Source organism: Scomber scombrus, chromosome 1 (assembly GCF_963691925.1).
Source record: "Scomber scombrus chromosome 1, fScoSco1.1, whole genome shotgun sequence".
Taxonomy (NCBI): domain Eukaryota; kingdom Metazoa; phylum Chordata; class Actinopteri; order Scombriformes; family Scombridae; genus Scomber; species Scomber scombrus.
In genome coordinates, this window is record NC_084970.1 from 23,938,741 (window position 1) to 23,953,490 (window position 14,750).

Genomic DNA, 14,750 nt, shown 5'->3' on the forward strand with positions numbered 1-14,750 from the left:
GTGGCTGTCTTCGTGTTGAGCTATTTAGCAAACCAGATAGCAAAAAAAAATCAATTGTATTTTGCTATCTGACAGGCTGGCCGAGTTTCAGCCATAGATAAAGTTAGGAAAATTGAGAAAACGTTCATTCTTGATGTGTTTGATTGCAGTGACATCTGTTTATTGAATATAGAAGATAATGGACAGGATGATACAGAAAGGAGATCCATAGAGAGCATCTAAGGACAGAAGCATGTTACAAAGAGGGGATCCACAGAGAGCTTTTTGTTACAGTTAAAGAACTTTGAAAGATAACAATTCAAAGAGAAGCCTGATGTAATAAAACCATTTCACTTCTCCAAAAGGTCGAAACACAAGTTCCACCACCATTCAATGCTGTTTTAAAGTCTTGCTGTGCTGATTTTGTGGTGTCAATTTGGTGTGGTGTGTTAATATAGTCTGATTTGGGGATGTTGATCAGCACTTTAGTAATTTATTAAATTATAATTTATTTATAAATTTTGTAGTGAGTTTGTTTGGTTTAAGTTATTGGTTGGCTACAATTAGTGGTAACACTTTGCTTTAAGTCCCTCTATTTCACATTAATATGCACTAAACAGTTCCTAACATTTATTTAAGAGTCATTAATGTAGCCTAGCAGTAATATTTAGAAGACAGGGTTCATTTGTCAACAACTATAAGTAACTGTGGGCATCCATAGGTAGAGACTGGTGTGAGAATAACACAAATACAAAAAATATATTAAATACTTTACATTAATAAACACTTGAAATGTTATTTTGTCTGCTTATGGGTACATTTAACTGAAATAAAATATTTGATTAAATGTTTGTATGCTAAATACTAAATATGGGGACTTAATGTAAAGTGTTTGCAAACTATTTTGTGTTGTTGGTAAGTTTATCTTTCATGGGAAAGTTTGCATTGCTGGTAAATGGTCAACATTGTTTTTCTGGGGGTTGATCTTGATAATTTGATAATCATGGCTAATAGTGGGCTTGATTTGTGTGTTGTTTTTAATTAAATCAGAATTTCTGCTATTTTTCCTCTACACTGGAAGGGGTATAGTAAAGCAAAGGCTAGAGGAGAAAATAGACTTTTCTCGTCATATTCCAGGCTATTGAAGTCATGCCACCAGCGAGATGTGCACATAATATGTTATCCCTTCAGTTGATGCCAAAAACAAGCTAACTATCCTCTGGTTATATCAGTGCCTACACAGATTTGACAGTCTATAGCTAATTGTAGTATATTTACTATTGCAGTAACCTATAAAACCATGTGGAAATCCAGGACTTCTTAAATTGATATCCTTCAATTAAACTGAAATGTCATGTCTTATTTGTGTGTACATGTTATACATTAGAGCTATAATTAAGTATTCAGAATGATTTTTTATTTCCATGTTTGCAAATGCATCATCAGTCAGAATTAATGAGCGTGATGAAAATGGCAATGACACACAACCCAAAACATAACTCAACTCAACTGAAGCTTAATGTTAAAATTGACTTTTCATTTGCGTTTCTAATTTACAGACATGGGAATTAAGTCATGAGCTCAATGGTTATGTAATATATCTTGTATGGTAGTGTGATAATGTTCGCTTTCAGCCTGCACTGCTGGTGAGCACTTCTGTGAAAGAGAACCAAATCTTTGCTAGTACAGTACATAGCCGCAAGTCCTGTGTGGTGATGTTGGGCACCAGGCGTTAACTGCAAGGGCAACAAATGCAGCTCATTAACAGTGAAAAACAACAGATGTACTGTAGGAAAAGGAAAAAGGCAGCAATCATAATGGGCACCTGATAAGCCACTGTACTTATATTCAATTTGGGGGGTGTGGTGGTGTTTTAGCAGCACAGCAACTACCAAAAGAAGCTTTGTTAAAGCAATCAAAAACCTGCTGATAACAGTTGAACAATTCTTAAATTTTACCCCACCAGGTCTGCATGGGATCAAATACTGTAGTGGCTGGTCAGCATCGAGAACCAGTAGTCCTGTTTTTGTTGTTGATGGTTCAGGTGGGCATATTGATGGATAATCCTTTTGTACACATTACTTAACATTTGACAGTTTTGACAATGATCCTTCAAAAATGGTGAAGGATCAAGTTGAACAAGAAACTAAATTAATTTTGAACAGTAAACTAAATCACTATATTGACTACAAATAGAAACACAAATACAACAACATATTTACAATTGTATATGAGAAGTTGCAGTTGCTATTTGCATATCTACCGAGATATGGCCAGTACTGATGATAGCAAACATCAGCCTATCAATATATCTTCTTTTAAAGAAGACAGATAGATACTGTACACAGACAAGCATTAAAATTAAACATAAACAATCATAACACAGATGAAATGTAGTTGTTGGTTCGCATTTGTATGTGAATAATGACACATTTAACCCAGTTTAGATACTATTAATAATTGTTTGTTTTGAGCATGTACGTTTTTCCCTGCTAAATTGTGACATAAAAAACTGAAAAAAGTGTGCATTTTTTTGTACTTTTGTACTACTTTTGTACTCTTGACACTAGGAAAGTAGTAATCTTATACAGGACATGCAGCTTGAATATTTATCAACTTTTTTAGTTTGTAGTTTCTGAACTGTTCTTCACAGTTCAGTCATTTTAATATTTCTATACAAACAATTATTCCATTAATACTACTTACTTATATTATATAATAATTTTGTTTTATTATAAAATTTTAGTATTCCTATCATCCATGGGATGGTGTTTGACATGCACATTGAAGGTTTGCGGGGGTGGCATGAAGTCCACCTACAAAGGCAGAGCAGTAATGAAACCTCTGAGTTAGTGGGCAGAGATTAATGCAAGGATTTGCTTGTGCAAGAACATGCATTGAATGGTAAGAAAGGTGCTGCTCTTTCTCTGGGATGGTGAGGAGTTGATGCAAATTCAATATGATAATGATGGACCCGAGAAAAAGAGCAGAGGAGGCATCAGGATGCGTCAGCACCTTTGTCTCTGTCCTACAGATGTGAGGGGAAGCAGAGTTTAGTTACATTTTCATTTTTCCAACTACATGATTTCATTTTTTAAGAGATAGTTCAAAGGCACTTTAAAATGACAGATGCATATGAGATAAGCAGTCGAGCTACAGCCTGAGCCATCTGCATTGTTCTACTTTATATTACAGTGTTGACCTCTCAATATCAACTCCCAACATACTCGTGGGCCAGGGGGATAACACATAACAGAATATTCATGAAATTAATTACATATATAGAACTTTAATTAGCAGGTTTGCCCGTTACACCAACATCAGCAGGATTCATTACTTTTGATACAGTATAGTAAGTCTACTTGTTTTATATTCTGCAATTGTTGGTATCCATGAAAAAAAACAAAAACACCCTCAAAAACAGCCTGATAAGGGTGTGTGATTGTGTTTTTAACTATTTAAATGTCATGCAGCAGTGATTTGCCAAAAAGTTAGCTAGTACTGTTCTACATTTCACTGCATTGTGCTTTGTGGAGGGTGATAGTGCAGTATGGACACAATGAATTTAAAACGAATAAAGGAAATACGCTTAAGGCCATATGCATGCAGACAGCACTGCTGAAAGAAATGAAGCCCCCCTCCTCCTTTCATTTCAGTGGGACTGCTTCAGTATGTTACTAACAGAGTCTGGCAAAGAAAAGCAGCGTCATCTGGCAAGGTGCTGTGTTGGCCAATCAAATACGTGCAAATGCACTTGGCTGGCAGATTAGTTTGTGCTGTATTTCTGCTGTTTACTTGCAGATCACTGAGATGAAAGATGAAATGATTGCTGCGGGGATGACTTTCCAGAGTTGTCAAAACCTTTCTCTCAGTATTATAAATTGTTGTGCAGTGTTTTGGTATCTGAGCCTTCAAACTCATGAAAGTGTTACTCAACAGAGCCTTCCTGGGTCACTTTAAATGCTCCTACCACTCACTGCATGTTGATTTATTAAAACTCAACAACATTGCGTACCAAAGGTTATTTATACTCATCACTTACCAAACAACTGTGCCAAGATCAGACTACTCAGAAACAATAACAGCAAACAACTAATACAAATGCCATTCTCACTCTGCACTTTGTCTCTCCAAAATAATGTGTCACAATTGTGCCTTTGTTAACTCATAAGACTGAACGCCACCCACCCCCACACTCACACACGTGTTCATTTGTACCTCTTGTATTGATTTTCAGTATCTGTCAGTTTTGTGATGAACTGTTCTCCGTCAGATAAACGTTATCACAGGAATGAATTTTACATGCTTGCACGGATACTTAAATGCTCTATGGTACAATTTGAGAAAAGTTGCTTGTAATTTACAAGCAACTTTACCTCCGAAATACACTTATTGTACTGCAGCAGTGTCTGGTATTCCCACCATGAGATAGAGAAGAACTGCTCTTTACATTCCTCTGTGACCTACGGATCTACAGACGTCAGACATCACCGCTTATTGCAAAAGAGGATTTATGAATTAGCTGCATTCTGTCTAAATACATGTGATTTAGGAGCGTGTAGGAGGATAATTTTCTGCTCATAGACAGAAAAAGAGTTTTAGATGAATTGTGGTTACTTTAATCCTGCAACGGAAGCAAGAAAAATAATATATTTCATAAGAGAATGAACATGCATCAGCCGTTACAAAAGAAATGCTATGAAATCAACACATAACTTTCATGTACTATGAAATAACAATTAAGTGTCCTACACGGCCTGTTGCTGGCTTTAGTGCAGAGGAGGATTTGTTTTTATCTCCACCTAGCATGAGTGGGTGGCTGCTCTATGCTCACTGAGAATACCATCATCCAGTGGAAAAAAATACAACAAAAAACAAACAAACAAGCAATTCCAGAGTTTATACAAGAAAGGGTGCAAGATAGCATACTAACCCCTGTAAATTATGCATTAATGTTCTGGGGGTGATGTGTGCAGTATAATGATGTCTCAGATTTTGAGAGGTAGGTAAAAAGCAGCGTTTACCTGCATTTACTTTTGACTAAACTCACTTCTGAAGTGGTTTTAGCTATCTTCTACTGTCACTTTTCTCTCTCTGTACTGTTTGACTATATTATAAGAAAATATGCATCAGTGTGGAATCATAAATTGGAAAACTTCTTCTACTGCCTACATGAAGAACTCAAGCCTATATTTCATTAAAATCAATGATGCCTATATGAGCTTGCACAGCAAATCCAAAAAAGAGGCAGAAATAAATCCATGCAGCTCACCAAGCAATGGAAATTGCACAGTGCAACGAGAATATTGAATGTGTACTTAAATGTAAAAACAGTACATCAATAACTTGCCAGTTCTTTAATGCAAAGAGGATAGGCTGCTCCTTCAAAAGCAATACATTCTTAAGTTGTGATTGGGCTGTTTACCGCATGTGTCCAGCATGATGATATTCATATAAGAGATACTTAAAAATAATACCAGTGTAGTTAAGCCAAGGCCACACATCCAATGTTGGTGAATAGCAAAATGTGGTTTGTACATAATCAAGATTTTAAAAAAGGCACTCGACTGAGCAACTGTGGTCTCAATGAGTAGCTTATTAGGATCCTGTTTTAGTTGACACACCAGAATGTATTGTTTATTAGAAAGTGTTTTCAACATCAGGAGGACAGGTCAGTCACTTAATTATTCTCAGGGCACTTTCACAAGAATCCTTATACTTATGGTGAATGCTGATTGCTTAAGCCATTCTCTCTCACTGCTTATTAAGACAAATGCTTTACTCCTTGGTTCAAGCTACAGTCAGGATGCCCTGTGCGTACAATTTCCACATGCCGTGATGTAGAGTTTAAACGTTGCTGCCTCACCTCAGTTCCAGCAGTACCCACTGTGTACAATATGCCACGTCCTCCAACGGCACTCCAAGCTTTACAACAATATACACTCAATCATGTATCTGACAAATAAATAGTTTTTCACGTTTGTGTGTCATTATCTGCTCTTTGCTGAGTCACTGATAATGTTTCTCATTCTGTTTACATGATTCAACAGTAAGGTTTGCCCATAGCAAGTAAAATGCCACGTCAGGTTAGTAAATCTAGATTCTAGAATCTAGAGATTAGAAGCAAAAAAAAATCAATAATTATTTAGATCATCATCGTATCATCAAATTATGCTCTTGTTATCTGTCACACAGCATAGCCCCCTCCCCTCCGAGCATCGGAGAATACGTGCCATTGGCCAATCAAGAACTAAGTAGGCTCTAGTGTGATGTGTGAAACAAACATCCCTCAGGATTATGTGAGCACTGTCAAATAGAGAAATCAGCGGGGCATGTAATTTTTCACTGCCACAAATACTCTCGAGAACGAGAAACATTAATGATGGAAATCAGGAAGCTTGGAGTGGGATAAATTAGTCTGAAAAATGTATTTGCCATCGGGTTAGGGATTGTATTCTATTATCTGAAAGACACTGGGCTGATCAAAAGAATTCAGTGTTCAGTGAAATGTAGGTGATTAGTCATACTATTTTAGTTAGATATGCAAGATTTTTTGTTTCTTCACATTTATGACACTTGTGTCATTGTTCTGTTTCATTTACTTTAAGATATTTATCATTTATTTTAGCATAATTTGTTATTTGATGACAGCTAATATCAGTGGTGTGCAGTCAGGGGCAGCAAGGCTAGCACTGCTAGCCCTGTCAAAAATGTATTTTTTCTGTTTTTTCCATAATTAAAAGGTCATTCTGAAATGTATCTGGAGTCAATTACTTGTTCAGTATGCAACTTTATCCAGAAAACGAATGGTTATATTTTGTGGAACTCAAATCTCCTATGTCCTATAAACGCATCACAGCTCCTTTCCTCTGCTGGGGCCAGCAGTAGTTGCATTGCTAGCCTCTGATCGAGCTGGACGCTGCTATTGGGTGCGTAAGGTTGAGTGACCGTATCATCAGCCAATCAAATTTTGATGTGTTATTGACAGAACGCCCTATGTCAAGCTTTTTTTTTTTTTTCGCCCTATGTCAAGCAGAGTTTCTAGTGCAGGCCTGGGCGTTGTCATTCAAATGAGCTTAGCTGATTGGCCCATGGGCAGGTGCGTGATGACGCACTGTCTGTTATTCTGGAAAGGCGATGGCGGTTGATTTAACAGCAAGATCGGTAGATAAAGATATGATTGCGGACCTGCTTCGGGTGCCTTTTTTCATCATGAAGGATCGCAGGATGGATTTTATCTACAAGTAATCAGTGAGTGCTAGTTTTTGTTGTACTTTCTCTGGATCAGATTGGCGCTGCTGTTGGGCTAATATCTCTCTCTCGCTCTCTCTCTCTCTCTCTCTCTCTCTCTCTCTCTCTCTCTCTCTCTGTGAAGTGCATTTAGAACCGTTTTTGGAGCATGTTTGTGTCTGTTAAAGAAATTTATTTTATTTTTGAAGTGTTTTAGAAGTTTCCTCTAAGGATGCAGAGCAGTCGGGCAGTATGTGCTGTTGTTGATGTTGTGTCACATGGTATGTGCATTGTAAAGTGGGCAGTGACCTAAGGGAAGATGATCTGATTGTGATGCTGCACAGTGGTGTCTTGATGCGTTGTGGATGTTGATCAGCTGTCATGTTGGTGTCGATTAAGTACTGTTGCATAATAGGGGCCTTACAATGGATTCGCAATGTGTATGTATTGTAGGACATAGGCCAATATGTGTGCGGCTGCTCTGTTGGCTGTATCGGCATACAATACTTTATTTTGGGGCGGGGCGTTGGGTGTCTCTCAGCCAATGAGGGACGAGATTTCAAGGAGTTCATGGGAGGTTGAGTTTAGAGTGATTTGACCCTAGGCCTGGGGGAAGGAGCTGAGGGGGCCCTTTGACACCCTTTCCTTTGTTTGAGGGGGCAAAGGAAAACTCAAATCAGGCTTCCCTGATTCCATGTAGGCCTCTCAGAGACAAAGAAGCCCTTCTGCTCCTAATTCAACCCCAACATTAAAGTCGAGGCCCAACATCTGTAATCTCTGAGCTAACCAGTTTAATGGTAATAATAATTTTACCTGCAGAGTAAAACTCGGGAGAGACTCGGGAGTCAGACAGTGAGCAGTTGAGACCAAAATAAGAATAGCTGTACCACCTTAATGGTCAGTCAACCTTAAGTGAGTCTGGTGAGTGGATATTTATTGGCAAAGGCTATTTGCACCCCTGGTGCAAATATCAATGAATGCTATTTGTACCCCAGTACAATTACAAGTGGATGCTATTTGTACCCTGGTATATATAGCAAAGTGTTCTATTTGCACCTGTCTTGGTGCAAATATCAATGTATGCTATTTGCACCCCAGTACAATTAGGAGTGCATTAAGTACCCTGCGGGACTGAGTGTTGGACGGGAGCGTGTGGAGATTCTGTATATTATACAATCATTTCTATCCGGTGAGATCTATCACTTCTCGGCGTGAAAAAATGTCAGGTGTGGCGTGTGAGCGTGAGAGCAGCTTGAAATGCTTGTGTCTCACGGCCAATGTCTGAGACTTGAGAGGTCTGAAATAATCACAGACTTGTCTGTCAAGATTTGATTTCCATCATATAACAAACTGAAGGTTGTAAATTCTGATATTTTCGGGTTGTATGCATTTACTTAACAAAGTTATGAAAAAGCAGCAGAGTTTTTTCCGCTAAAACCATTATCAATATATAACTCCTGCTGCAAAGACTCGAACCCGAGTCTCAAACACTAATGACAGACACGCTACCCATTACGCGACCGCTACGGTCTACACAGCGATGTGACAGCCCAATATGTTTGCTAATACGGAAGATAGATATTGCCGAAAAATAACTTCTGACTGACAAACTGACGCTTGTATGCATTCACTGAGGAAAGATTATGAAAATATAATACAACTTTCCCGCCAGAAATGTCTTTAGAACAAACATTAGAGATGAAACCTTTCTAAATTCGCCCTTTTCTGCTGGCGTGGAAGATGAATATCCGCCATGTTTTCACGTTGTTGTACGTCTAGGGTGCAAATAGCTCAGCTGTGTGGCCGAGGCTATTTGTACCAGGGGTGCAAATAGACACTCCAATATTTATTCTCTGTCATAAGATGAAATATGGAGTTGGTGCCATTTAACATTATTATCTTATCTTTAATATCACAATCTAAATCATATAATGTTAACTACTGTTATGGAGGGCAGAGCAAAGTTTTGGTGAAAAGGCGTAGGGAGAACAGAAATGAGGTGTGTCAGATCAGTAGAAAAGAGATGGCAAACTGGTTTATAAGTAAGGATTTAAAATTCACTTGTGTATCTGATCGCCAGTTGGCATGAGCCTAGTTGGAGTTATTTTGGTGTACAGAGGTGCAGAACTGAAAGTCCTTCATCATTTTGTGTCTTGAAGGCTGTCGAAGGCTTGTATAACCATAACATTCTTCCAGTTGAATAAGTTGAATAAAAATGTGTTTCTGCCATTAAGTAGTCACAAGAAGGCACAACTTACTTTTTGAGAGGTCAACGTAGAGTTCGTTAATAACTGTGATTCATTTGCTCACCTGCTTTTTATTATATTATTATATTTTATTATACACTTAAAAAAAAAACCCGGTGGTTCTGGGGACTGTAGAGTCACACGGTGCACTGTTGATTTAACTCCCCCTCCCACATTTTCAGGGTTTTTTCTGTTCCACTCTCTCCAGAGTTAAATTAACACTTTCAAAATAGTTAAACATTCAATACGATGCCGGAGCTCCTTCTAACTTGCAAAAAAGACTTAAAATAACACCAAAGGATTAGACAAATAAAACTGCTCTGAGTTGCAATTTTTACTATTTGAATAGTGTAAGTTTCACTCCCTTAAGTGTCAAGGTATCTACACTGAAAAAATTAGAAAATTAATTCCAATAAACACAATAAAATAACATTTAATTTTGCCTTTTCTCCCTTGCAGTCATACAGTTGAATTAAAACATTGTGAACGGAGGTGTAATGTACAAACTTTCATCTGAAACATTGTATGAGCTTTGAATATCAAGTGGTTTATGAATTTTAAGCTCAGACAGTTTTATTATACACCTTTCCTCTCTTTGTGATACTCTGAATATATGATGATGGTCATCAAAATTCTCTGTGAAAATCTTGTTTTTCACTAAAAAATGTGATCTTCAACCAAAAGTGTATCACCTATTTGACAAAAGACTGGCATGTTTTCTTTCACTGCACTGCAAATAACAAGTCCAGCTTTATACTCTGCAACATCAACCTTAAACCAACTGGATGAAACGTATTTTGACAAAATCTTTTCATTGTTGGCCACATTCTCATCTCTTCGGGTAAAAGTCTCATTTGACCTGTTCTCATTTTGTTTAAGGGTGAAGGTTTTCCAGTGATAAACAATGGCTATCTGGTGCTTTGGTTATGCGTTTAAATATTTAAAATAATCTTTGAACAGTTTGTGTTTGGCTCCAAACCTCATCTACCACGTTTATAATAAGGGGGCTAATTTTCCTTATAGAAGATGGGTAAAAAATTGGCTAACTATTTGAAGTAATAAAAGTAACAAATTCCAGTTTTGTTTTCCAGCAAGAATACTGCCACCAAACAACAGTGGGATGTTTTTTTACAAGACAGTGTCTGAGTAGAATTCAAACCAATGCCACCGACGGCACTGTCCAAAATAATCTTTGTGGGACTTTTTTTTCCATTCTGAAAAACCATAATCAAAAAAGTCTTGTACTGAGCCACACCCTCAAGAACATCAGGCATTATATCAAATGAATAGTTATTACAAAAATCTAAATACTTCAATAAATTACATGTAGAATTTTTTTTCCAAACTATATAAGGACTTCAGCTGTGAATTTTTCTGGAGAGACTGGCAATACATTTCAAACATATCCTTTCCACTAAGAATGACCTCAGGATCATCTTCACTCGGTACTGTTTGAGAATCAAAGGCGACAGAAATGACAACTACTGAATGGCTCATTAAAATCAATAATTGTGATTACACATTATCTTCAGTGATCTGTGAGATTGTACTATATAGTACCTGCCTGTTCATCAGAAAATGGAAGACTTAGCCCCTGCCTTTTCAGTATTTTCATATCATGTAATCATATCATTGTGTTTCATTGGCTCGTGTTCGACCAATCAAAACATCCTTCTCTCAAGATTCCTTTTGAGCTTGGAGAGTAGTACCTACTCTGAAGTAGAAGCTAAAAAAAGTTCCTCAAAACAGCTCAGATCGGCAATCATTCCCACTTCCAGCAGTGTGGACACAATTAAAAGGGGTTCATTCCTCCTATAATTCTTAGAGCTATGAAAAAGTTCCTCTGCTCCGAAAGCGCCTATTAAGTCAGCATGCACAGAACCACCATAATGTTGGTGTGATCTTGATTAAGTGAACATAATTACATTACAAAAGTTGTATTTGAAACTGTTAGCCATACTTGGGTCAACTAAAGTAGAAGTGGTCTCTGTACCCTTACGGAGTATTTTACAAATCACTACTGGTCCAAAGAGGGAAAAGAATCGTTTGATTTCCTCAACAACATTGTTCAAAAATGCCATACAGTATGTCTGAAATCAATGAGCTACAAAACCCTTATAATTCAGTTTAGACACATGTCAGTGATATCCATTTACCTGATAGTGTCTATTGATTGTCTGGAAAAGATAGAAAACAGCAGTAGAATAAATCAAGTCTGTTCAAATGGGCTTGTTTATGGCTTTGGGATATAAAACACCACCATCCGACTTTATTACAGTAAAAGGAAAGTTGAGACTAAAGCAGAATGGTTGATATTGGCTTTAGCTGTGTCTATATTTGAAATTTTCTTCCATGGAATTTGTTTCAGTCTAGACTTTGGTGAGACAAGCAGGGACACAGTATAAGAAAAAAGATCAGTGGCTATGCTTTCCTCTCAATGGATGTCACCGAAGATAAACAGTGGAAAGTATTTCTCTCATAATGTTCTTACACTTGGTTGACCGATTTCCTATCTTTCTCAAATCAAGAATAGTGGTAATGTAATGTAAATCAGGAATGAAAACACTTACTCCACTGTTTTTAATTCAGGTACCCGGTTAAAACTTTCTGAGAATGCCTACAATTTATTCATTTCCTGCCAAGTGAATAACCAGGGCAGTATAATGATGAAAGGAAACGCTTGGCTGGGTCTCTTTCCAGCAATAATCACTTTTAAAGTGAGATGTGGGTTGAGGAGTTGACTCAGGGTGACCTTGGAAAGAGTGATGCTATGTAAAGAATAAGTAGGCTGTACACAATCATGGAAATTATACATTCAAAATGTAACCGGATTTATGGTCTGTAATGTCATCTTTTGGGATACATGAGCTAATTACTTTGACCTTGTATTACTTACATTACTTTTATTATTATTACTATATAATATCAGAGTTAAAGTTCAGAAAATGGGATTCAGTACAGATCTGTGTTAAGACCACTTTGTGTATTGCCACAAGCTTTACATCAGCTAGTTAATAAAAAACAAAACAAAATCACAGTATTGATTATCACAATATCAATGTTGATTTAAGCATTGGACTCATAAAGGGCTTCAGTGTAGAGAATTGTGGGACAGCTTTTGTTTGGCCAAACAACTTAGCTTTTTTTAATCTATCTTGTTTTGAAACCCTGTGATAACAGTGCAGTATATGAGAACTTCAAGGGTCTAACAAATGACTGTAAGGCAATTTAGAAAGTGATAGTTAGTGTAAGAGTAAGACTGTGTAAGACTTTCCAATACACAGTAATTATTGAGTCTATCACTAAATATGCCCAAATAAAAAGGGATTTAAATAACAACAAGTATGCATGCACCGTGGGTGCGAAGTGTGGTTGAAGTCAACATCGTAATATGAATATTTATTGATATATTTATAAAAAGATAGCAGAAGTATTCAGAATCACATAAAAAGTCAAATTGATCATATGCATGTGTTAATAGTTTTTGCTTGCAATCATTTTGAAAACAGAATTTAAGAAAAAAAGAAAGTTACATAATGATATAATTCCACAATCAAACAAAAATAAATAGGATTAGTTGAAACCTATACAGCCACTTCACTCACACGGCATGCTCCATTCACTGCAACATACTGCACAGTGCACCCTTTTATCACAGATAAACACTTTTGCTGCAAGCGTGCTGCCACACTGCTGACTCATTCTCCAGCTGCCGTTGCTGCTGCTCATGTAGTGTTTCAAAAGCCCCACCTTCACCTCAGAATCCACCTGTAGGCTCTGACACTTCCACCCTCTAGGGAGGAAGTTAGCATTGTCGCTCCTTGCTGCCTGCTGTGCAGAGTTTGATGTTGCCTTGTTAAGAGCGACAAGTTCAGAGCATAGACGCCAAACATTAATGCTGTATGTAAAAATCTGTTCCATGTGAGCTGGCTGACTGAAATAGTTATTGCTGAAGAAGATTCCAGCACTCCAGCTGCTTTGTGTCAAAACAGCACATACCTATAACATAAGGCCAAAAGCCTCTAATCTACAAGAAACTGCACATTTTTACTATTTGAAATACTTTATTGAAAACCTGCAGTGGACCATATAACATAACTTTTTTATAATATAAGAACACAGAGTGAGGCATAAAATATGAATTACATGGGTAATCCACAGGAAGCTGCATACGTTTTGTGCCATGACATACAAAGTATTCCACTAACTAACTTAAATAGGGCGGCTGTGGCTCAGGATGTAGAGCGGTCGTCCTCCGATTGGCGGTTCGATTCCCGGCTCCTCCAGTCCACATGCCGATGTGTCCTTGGGCAAGACACTTAACCCCAAATTGCTCCCGTTGCTGCGCCAACGTGTTTATGAGAATGAATGGTTAGCTTCCCCCTGATGGGCAGATTGGCACCCTGCGTGGTAGCCCCTGTCATCAATGTATGAATGTGTGTGAATGGGTGAATGAGATGTAATGTAAAAGCGCGTTGAGTGGTCGTAACAACTAGAAAAGCGCTATATAGGTACAGTCTATTTACCATTTAAATGTATCCTTTCAATTTGAATATATAAAAAGCAGTGTCATAACTATTAAACCATATAATTTTGACACTATGAGAAAAAGCACCCGCTTTGAGCGAACATATATTACAAGCCAGTGAGACTACATTAAGCACCATACAATAACCTCTGAATGATAACAAGTCAATCAGGAATTCAGCCTGCAGCACCATCCCATCGCTTACTTCAAAGTATTCTGAACTTTAAAAACAGCTTACTGTGGTTTGGAAGTTAGAAGCTCCAGCTGGTCCTACTTAATACTTGAAGGATGACACTCATTACACCCTTTCTTTATAGAGCAAAAATTAATATTCAAGTGAGTTTTTAAAAAAACTCTTGGTTTCTCTATTTTTGAACAGCTACACACCCATGTAGTTACTGTGTGAGAGCACTAGAGAGTATAAAGGAAATATTAAAGTGCTTCTTCTGTAACTGTCTTTCATGTTTATTATCTTTACCTCACCCGTAGTCTCACAAAGAGCCATGAAATGATTCACACACAGGCAAGGCTTAAAATAGAAAACATAAAGGGCTAAAAGGACCAAATAAAGTGCAAAAAGCAGTTGTTGTGAACATTCATTGCCCCATTTTGATGTTCTGTTACGACCTTTATCACAGAGCTGTATATTGTCTAAAACCAGAATGCTAAATTGTCAGTTTATTTTATGTGAACATTTCAAGCGCTCTGAATCCATCACTTATAAAATCATTCATGAAGAGCAAGCAATAATCACCTGATTGATCATA